Raw genomic sequence first — 6,488 nt, forward strand, 5'->3', positions numbered from 1 at the left:
ACGCGGGGTCCACTTCACAGAGGTCTATTCGCCAACTTCAAGGGCGGAGACTTTGAGAATGCTGTTGGCAGTAGCAGCACAGAGAGGTTGGAAGGTGAACCATTTTGATGTAGATGTCGCCTACCTGAACTCAGATCTCCAGGAGGAGTTGTACATGCGTCCTCCTCCAGGGTTCGAGGTCAGTGAGCCAGGCGTCGTGTGGCGGTTGCACAAATCCATCTATGGGTTACGCCAATCTGCCAGGAATTGGAATATGTGTCTACATGAAGCCTTAGAAAAGCTAGGTTTTAAGAGATCTCTTGCAGACAGTTGTCTTTACATTAGAGATTCAGGCTTGCAACAGCAAGTGGCACAGGTGTTTGTTGATGACATCTTGCTGATGACAAGAACAAGTGAACAGGTAGAGAAGTTTGCTAAGGAGCTTGGTAAGCGGTTCAAGCTGAAGCAACTTGGAGATGTCAAGTCCTACCTAGGCGTAGAAATCGCAAGAGCAAGTGATGGAAGCTTTTTGCTTCGCCAGAAAGGTAAGATTGAGCAGTTGCTTGAGAAGTTCAGGATGTCTGATTGTGCAGGTGCCAGATCACCCATGGAGACAGGGTACGTGAAGGAGTGTCAGCAAGTAGAACGCGTGGTGTTCGAAAACACTGAACTCTTTCAGTCAGCTCTGGGTAGTTTGTTGTATCTGTCGCAGTGGAGCAGACCAGACATAGCGTTTGCTGTCAATCTGCTCAGTAGAGAGGCTTCAAGTCCTAGTGTGCAGGCCTGGAATGGTGTTAAGCGGGTGCTACGTTACCTGCAAGATACCAAAGACTTTTGCCTCAAGATGTCAGCTGAGGGTGATGTTAAGCTGACCGCCTGGGTGGATTCGGATTGGGCTAACCTTGAGGACCGCAAGTCAGTGTCAGGCCTAGTGGTGAAGTTTGGGGACTCAGTGATTGGGTGGAGGTCCCGGAAGCAAAGTCTCATAGCGCTTTCATCTACTGAAGCTGAGTTCAGTGCGCTATCAGAGGTTTGCAGAGAACTGGAGTTCTATGTGTGTTTGGTCGAGGAAATCTGTGAGGAGGATTGTCAGCCTGTTGTGGTGCATGAAGACAATCAACCGTGCCTTAAATTAGCTGAGACAGGGCAATTCAAAGCGAGGACCAAACATTTAGATATACGCTTCCGAAATGTGTGTCAGAGCGTTCATGAGGGGCTAGTTGCTCTGAAATACTGTCCCTCAACAAAGAACCTCGCTGATGGTTTCACAAAACCATTAACCTTCCAGAAGCACGAGGAGTTCTGTGAGGGTCTGTGTATGGGGAAAGCTTTGATGGCTACTATCTCCAGACGCAGGACAAGAGGGGGTGTGGAGTTTGGAACTGACAGGGTCAGTACTCCGGTGTGTCCTGTGTCTGAGAAGAAAAGGAGGGGGAGCAGAAGGAGGGGCTTGTCGCAGAGAAGTGACGCACAAAGTCTTTCTGTTTCCTCACTCAGTTTCACTTCTCGGTGAGCAGCAGAAGCTGCGTGTGTGCTCCTGGAGCACGGAAGAGAATGTCTGAAGTTTCGGACGGTTTTATTGCTTTGTAAATAAACGCTTCTAGAGATAAGAACTGAGCTGTCTTTGGACTTGATTTATCCCTCATCTCACACGGACGGGACCGCTGCAGCTCTGCTCCCCTGCCGCGTCAACTTCCAGCAGAGCGACGCAGGGAAGTGTGACTGGACGCAGGGGTTTGATTTATGCAAGAGCCACTTGATGAAGGGCCTCAGCCCACCCGAATTGTGGCACAACAGGGCTGCATTCACACATACAAATGCAGGGGGTTGGAATAGATGACCCTCGGGATCCCTTCCAATTCTATAGTTCCGTGATTCTATGATGACACCCACGTATGATAGTGCCACAGAAAAGCTACTGCCACATGGCTTGGTGAAGCGGGCACTAAGTTTATTTGTGTTTTCTCTCCACAAACAGCTGGGTTTGTTTTCCTTTGATGCTGAACTACAGCCATTCACAGACAGCACCGAAAGGGCAGAGCAGGCTAGTTTCTTACAACAACAATAATCCCTGTACGTTTTACCTCAGATCTCAGGTTCTGCAAATGGTAGAAAGTTGCTCTTTTTTTATTAAAAAAGGAAGGAAGGAGAAAAAGAGAGTTGGAGGTTCATCGGGGGCAGAAGGAATTATTCCCAGACACACTCACAAATGTTACCTCAGTGAAATTCAAGTCACCAATAAGACTGAAACTTAACTGAGAAACTTTCACTCCACCTCCAGTTAGCAATCTCCCCGCCCTTCGAGTCTTTTATGCCCTTAACAGTAGCCTGATATGAAGGAAATAAAGTGGTTGATGTTTTCTGCAACTTTTTGTTTCCATGCCGGGAAAAGCTGGTTGGGTGTATGTGTACGTAATCTTGAGGCATATGATCAAGGCCTGTATTTTAAAATGAGCTTAAAAAATATATTTGCAGATGCTTGTGTGTTTTTATGCCAGGCAGAAGACCAGCTGGCTAAAGACTTTGGCAGATGTTTATCCTCCTGGACAAGGGCCCCCCTGATTTATAGCAGGAGCCAAAATTCTCAAAGTTGTAAAAGGGAATTATAGGCTGGGAGCAAAAAGGTTACACTGACCCCACATATTACAGAATACAATCAAGCTGCAAAAACACTAATTAAGAGTTAGTAAATAGTAGGATTTATTGTTTAACAAAATATAATACCATGTGCCTCCCATTAGACTTGAGCCATATTTTCATAAGGTTAAAGGTTAATAGAAACAGCAGCTGGCTTGAAAGGGGGGGGTGTAAATTTATATATTTTTTTATAAATTTTTATTGGTTTTTCAACACATATTAAAAGACAAAACAACACAATACATTAACAAACAAACAAACATATAAACACGTATAATTTCTTAACCTTTCTTTCCTAAAACCTTCTTTCACCGACTTCCCCATACCTCCCCTTTCTGCATCCCTGTTTTAAATCCTTCCAGCAACCCCTAATTTCAATTTCTCATAAACACTTTCTTTAACTCTTTTTTCTTTTTCGTATCCAATTGTTTGTCACTGCAATTCTATTTTGCATTACCCAAGACATTTTAACATTCATTAATTTTACAACAATTCTTAAGATAAACTTTAAATTTCTTCCAGTCTTCTTCCACCGTCTCTTTCCCTTGGTCACGGATTCTGCCAGTCATCTCCGCCAGTCCCATGTAGTCGATCACCTTGGTCTGCCATTCTTCCAGTGTGGGTAGTTCTTGTGACTTCCAATACTTTGCTAAAAGTACTCTTGCTGCTGTTGGGGGGGGTGTAAATTTAAGGAGTTGCTTTTGGAAAGTGTTTTTACTAAGTTCCTTTTTACTTTGAAAAGGCCTTTGCTTCTAAAAATCTATATATGTTATGTATGAAATATATTGGCTTAAATGTAATTATGCAAAGGATTTAGAAAGTAAGAAATGTTAGATTCTTATGTTAGATTCTTATTTCATTGATGGTGTGTGAGAATGTGAACCCAAGATCTGTTTTAGCCATCTGTTTTGGAGTGAATAGGGCAATAGGGCAATAGGGTAATAAGGGCAAAAGGTGATCTGGTAATTAAGGTGCCTTGTTGAGGCAAATGTAAGATATATGGCTACTTGTTTGCCATTTATAGATAGAAGGAAATATAGCTCTTTGTCTCCCATAAAAGGTAATAGGAAATGGGTATATCTTTTATGATTGGTTCTAGCAAACAGCCAATAGGAATTTCAACCAGGCTGATTGGACAGAGGCAGCCAAAGGAGGAGCAAGGGGGCTGGGCTGAGGAAATATAAGTGCTGGCCATCAGGGCTGGAGGGGGCAGAGCTTTGGTAACCATATACCACTGTGTCTCTCATTTATTTGTCTGACAAATAAATTATTATTTTAATTTCTCTATTGCTGCGTTGAATATTTCATTCCAGCTAAGCGTTAACCACAAGCAGGGTGCTACAATCTCAGTCAAGCTGTTAAACTCGTCACGGAAAACAGCCATTTTGCAGAATTGTCTTCACTAGGCCAACACCACAATACATCCACACTATTTACAGATGTTACACGTAGTCTTCACTCTCTGAGCCCAGAGAGGGCTTGCTGCTTCAAAGTCCTCACTGTGTCAAGTCTGTAGTTCCATTGCTTTGAAGTCCTGCAACTCTTCACAAAGTCTGCAGTCTTTTCTGCAGTTCCTGTTCTTCAAACTGCTCCGCGCTGTCTCACTTGAATTATCCCACTGCCCAGCCACACCAAATGCAGTAACCTGAGCCCCTTATCTACCCAGCTTCAGTGCCAGTTCTGCCTGGCAACACCGATAAGATGTCACAAGATGCCTGCAGCTGCACTGTGGGGAATGAGTCATCTCTGCCAACTCATGGAGAAGTAGCCCATTTTTTACATTCCTTAACAAAGCTGCCCTTGCTCTATTTCAGTTTTTAAAAGGCATGCCTAACTTTCCTCCGCCACCCCCTGCAAAGAGAGGAAATATCAACTCCACCTTCTGCAATTCAGATAAGGTTTTCTCAGTAGAGAGCCAGTGTAGCGTAGTGGTTAAGAGTGGTGGACTCGTAATCTGGGGATCCAGGTTCGCGTCTCCGCTCCTCCACATGCAGCTGCTGGATGACCTTGGGCCAGTCACACTTCTCTGAAGTCTCTCAGCCCCACTCACCTCACAGAGTGTTTGTTGTGGGGGAGGAAGGGAAAGGAGAATGTTAGCCGCTTTGAGACTCCTTCGGGTAGTGATAAAGCGGGATATCAAATCCAAACTCTTCTTCTTCTTCCTCAATTACCCATCAGTACAATAGTCTTTCTGGCTTTGACTATTGTTAGAGGCCATGACTTGACTCCAAGGTCACCCAGTGAGCTTCAAGTCTGAGTGGGGATTTGAACCCTGATCTCCCAAGCCCTAGTCCAGTAGTCTAACCACTACACCACACTGGCTTCCTAGAGAACTTTTGCTATGGGGCAGCTCTATAAATTAAGTAGGTAAATAAATATGGGGAATGCAAAATGTCACTTGGAGAAGGATCTGAAATATTTTCTTGGAAGCGTGGATTTGTTGTATTCTGGATTGTTTTTTGTGTTGTAAACCGCTTTGAGATTTTTTAAAAAAATGTAAAATATAAAGCAGTATATAAATGAAATGTAGAAGAAGAGAGGACTCCCACAGTTAGAGCAACTCTGAGGATTGACAAGAGGCAAGTAAGAACAGACCTTTGTGTATCCCACCTGCTGCACCCAAAAATACCAATCGGAGTGTCTTGATGTAACATTGGTTTCAGGGCCTTTGGTGGGGTAGGTAAACCATGGGTAGACAAACTAAGGCCCGGGGGCTGGATCTGGCCCAATCACCTTCTAAATCCAGCCCGCGGATGGTCCAGGTCCAGGAATCAGTGTGTTTTTACATGAGTAGAATGTGTCCTTTTATTTAAAATGCATCTGTGGGTTATTTGTGGGGCATAGGAATTTGTTCATTTTTTTCTCTCCCCAAAATATATTCCGGCCCCCCCCACAAGGTCTGAGGGACAGTGGACTGACCCCCTGCTGAAAAAGTTTGCTGACCCCTGGGGTAGGCCATCCATCAACCATAGGGGGCAGCCCCGCCTCATAAGAACATGAGATGAACCTGCTGGATCAGGCCAACGGCCCATCGATCCCATATCCTGCTGTTACAGTGGGCACCCAAGTCCTTGCAGGAAGCCCAAGAGCAAGACCTGAGGAGCACAACATCAGGTCATTGGTGATTTTCCTACCCCTTCCATCTCTCTTTCACACACATTGTGCTTCATACCCACCTTCAATTTCAGCCAAAAGGTCTCCTAAGAATGTTTTCGTACATGCCTTAAACTTATGGGTAAGCATCTTTTCGTAGTTATTTAGCTGTCTGTAGCCAACCTCAGAAGAACTTGTGGATAGTCTGGCTGAAGCCTTTCTTCCTCCTTCATATGTGCTGCTAGTTGCTGGTTCGAGGTGGCCTTGGGGTATATATATATCTCGGAAACTAGGAGAAGACCTCTGTGCCCCTTGGGGGGTTGGGTCTTAAACTGTTTCCCAAGTACTTTCTCGAAATAAAAAATGGAGCTTCTCCATCTAGGCAGCTGCTATCTCAAATGAGCCACCAACCATTCTTGCCACTGTCCTTTCATCAAATAGCGATCTGATGGAGACTGTTGGTCACGCTGCGTATGTAATCCTGCATTAAAGCACTTAGAATGTATTGGTGTTTGTTTTATTACTGAAAACCTCAGACAAAGATGAATGTGTTGGTTCTTATAAGCTGTGAAGAAGCACAAGGCAGTGGCTGACAGGATAATGATTTTGTAACTCAACAGCTAAGCACATGTAAGTACCGTATGCTGTGCGTCTGCGCAAGTCTATTAAAACTGATTACAAAAGTGCAATGGTGTCCAGTTTAAATACGACTTGCACCAGAAATCTGCCACAGTCTGTAAACTTTGTCAGCTGAAAACATAATAAAATGGTTTCTGTGT

General features: G+C 44.3%; 1 long non-coding RNA gene across 1 annotated transcript in view; it reads right to left on the reverse strand.

Moving 5' to 3' along the window:
- Positions 1–5,109: 5,109 nt before the first annotated feature.
- LOC310761019 overlaps positions 5,110–6,488 on the reverse strand; it is a 73,576-nt gene continuing 72,197 nt past the window's right edge. Inside the window, exon 2 of the long non-coding RNA XR_014547190.1 lies at positions 5,110–5,349. This is a non-coding gene — a long non-coding RNA (uncharacterized lncRNA). The remainder of the gene's footprint in view (positions 5,350–6,488) is intronic.

This window comes from Podarcis filfolensis, assembly GCF_964270895.1.
Source record: "Podarcis filfolensis genome assembly, chromosome: 4".
Classification (NCBI taxonomy): Eukaryota; Metazoa; Chordata; class Lepidosauria; order Squamata; family Lacertidae; genus Podarcis; species Podarcis filfolensis.